Here is a 2,934-nt window from a genome sequence, read left to right on the forward strand (position 1 = left end):
GGGTTGGCCCAAGTGGAGACTAATAATGGAAGGTGGTAGCCATAGATCCCATGGTTCAGAAATATAGTCACAGGAGAATAAACTATTTCTTTCAGGAAGAGGAAGCTTCCAGACCCTAAGGATTAATGATCCTGTGGGAGATGGGCTGGGAGTTGGAAGCCTATTGCAGCATAAACATTGATGTTCCTTTGTAGGTATGACAAATAAAGTCAGGAGAAATAATGCTATAATCTGATCCTAAAAGGATCCTGGTCATGGCTAAGACAGGTGATGCTACTCAAGGCTGAGCTCTGAGAGTGAGGCACCAGAAATGAGGTTTGAGAAATAAGTGACAAACTAGAAGCCTCTGAAACTGAAGCTGTGGAACATAGGCCTATAAGGTAGGTGTTGTTTTAATATTCTTGGTAGGGTACAGTGTCCTTCTTTATTTCTTCTTAATTTCAGTTTTTTTAAAGTGTAGGTCAAACAGAATGTGTGTGTGTGTTTATAATGTATCTTTATTGTTGAAAGTATTACTGTTGTCCCATCCCTGACCACCCCCCACCCCCGCCTTGAACCCCCCTCCATCCCACTCTGGCCCCCTCCCCAGGCATTCATCACACTATAGTCTGTGTCCATGGGTTATGCATATATGCATATAAATTCTTTGGTTAATCTTTTTTAATGTACATTTTCTTTTAATCCAGAATTTGTAAATTTCTATAGAAATTTCAATAGAAAACTTAAGAAAGCCCTTGGAAGTAAGTTCTTCCTTTATCTTACCTGAGTCTCACTTCGCTAAGGGAACCTTTCAAGCAAAAGTACCCCTAACTCTGACTTAACACACCATCCATGTATCACAGAAGAAAAAAATAAGGAAAAAGAAGAGGCAGAGTTTGATTTTTTTCTTTACTCCTCCTCACAAACCTGTTTCCTGTTTCCCCAGAAAGTTATTGACTTTCCTAAAGCCCTTGTTTCGCAGCTTATTAAAGGGCTAAAAGAATATTCCTTCTAGAATTCAAATTGAAATGTCATCCCATGTCTTAAAGATACTTAATGTTTATTATTAATTTTACGTTAAATCATCCCCATACTGCACTTTTATATCTGCTTAGGTGTCACTTTGTTAGGACTTCCCCATGATAAATTTAAAATGACACCAGTTTCATCATTACCCAATTGTCAGCGTTGTTTTCCTTTAAGGCACTTACATCTCCTACATCTATATTTATCTATCTATTACACATTTACATACATATTTTTAATAATATTTAATATTCTAAAGTGAGAGATTTTGTCTGATTTCTTTGCTATACTTAGCAGAATTGTTAGTATTTTTTCATATCTAAATGCATCCATACTTTCAAGGATGGTATATAATCTTCACAATGTCCTGCTCATTGGTGCTTCAAATTAATTGTATTGTTTTATTTCATGTGGTTTGACTTTACATGTTTTGATAATGTGTTTGTTTTTCAATTTGATTCCAAAGAAAAAACCGAGAGGGAATGTCCCCCTCCAATGACACCAACTTCCACCCCTCCTCTTTCTTCCTGCTGGGAGTTCCCGGCCTCGAAGAGATGCACTTTTGGATCGGGTTTCCTTTTTGTTCTGCATATCTGATTGCCCTTTTGGGGAACATCACTATCCTGTTTGTGATCAAGAATGGGCACAGCCTTCGTCAGCCCATGTTTGATTTCCTGGCTACGTTAGCCTCTGCTGATCTGGGCCTGTCCACATCTCCTGTCCCAAAGATGTTGGGCATACTCTGGTTTGTTTCAAACGAGATTAGCTTTGGGGGTTGTGTCACCCAGATGTTCCTCATTCATATGTTCACTGCTATGGAGACTGTCGTGTTGGTTGCCATGGCCTTTGATCGCTATGTTGCCATCTGCAACCCTCTGCGGTACAGCCTGATTCTCACCAACCGAACTATTGGCCTCATCCTTGTTGTGATGTTTGGTGTCGATTTCATTTTGGTTATCCCTCTGGTGTTTCTCATCTTGAGGCTTCCCTTCTGTGGACACCGTAGAATCCCCCACACATACTGTGAGCACATGGGGATCGCTCAGCTGGCCTGTGCCAATATAAAGGTAAACATGATACTTGGATTAATTCTCATATCAATGGTGTTTGTTGATGTGGTTCTGATTGTCATCTCCTGTGTGAGAATACTCCGAGCTGTTTTCGCCTTCCCTCTCGGGATGCCAGGCTCAAAGCTCTTAATACTTGTGGCTCCCATATCTGTATTATCCTAGCTTTCTTCACTCCAGCTTTCTTCTCCTACATGACCCATCGGTTTGGCAGGAATGTTCCAACATACGTTCACATCCTCCTGGCCAATTTATATGTTGTTGTTCCCCCCGCCTTAAATCCTGTCATCTATGGAGTGAGAACTAAGCAGATTCGGGAGCGGGTTTCAAGCTTCTTTTTGAAAAAAGGCCAACATAAACTCTCTCATAGATACTCATTTTAAAATAGGGGAAAGCAATGTGTTTCTCAATTACAGACTCTTGCAAAAAAAAACACAAAAAACAGACTTTGACCTTAATATTTCTCTAGACATCCCAACTAGAATATATAATATGATTACTGTCGAAGCAATCGTGAAAATTTATGGAATACCTTCGAGTTTTGGATAATTTAGTTGCAAGATTTTACTAAGATTAGGTCTTATAAAAGGATTGTGTGGAATAAAATGCTTCTTTTTATTTGCAGGAAGTCAATTGTGCTGGCCACATTGCCAAATTTATGCACTTGCCTGCATCAAGGACTACAGGTTTTTAATACTTGTAACAGATTCATTCATTCCTTTCTTATTTGCTTAATTATTTTTATCCACAATCTTATTGATACTTTATTATGTACCAGAATCTGATGTCATATAAATATAGAAATGTATATGTCATATTAAGGGTCTTATAAGAAGAAGCATTTGGAGAGATTGTGTGGAAT

General features: G+C 38.8%; 1 pseudogene; it reads left to right on the plus strand.

The window, feature by feature from the left end:
* The first annotated feature begins 1,487 nt into the window (after positions 1 to 1,487).
* Positions 1,488 to 2,455, plus strand: LOC132241886 (olfactory receptor 52E4-like; annotated as a pseudogene).
* The last annotated feature ends 479 nt before the right edge of the window (positions 2,456 to 2,934 follow it).

The sequence above is a fragment of the Myotis daubentonii genome, chromosome 9 (genome assembly GCF_963259705.1).
Source record: "Myotis daubentonii chromosome 9, mMyoDau2.1, whole genome shotgun sequence".
NCBI classification, from domain to species: Eukaryota; Metazoa; Chordata; class Mammalia; order Chiroptera; family Vespertilionidae; genus Myotis; species Myotis daubentonii.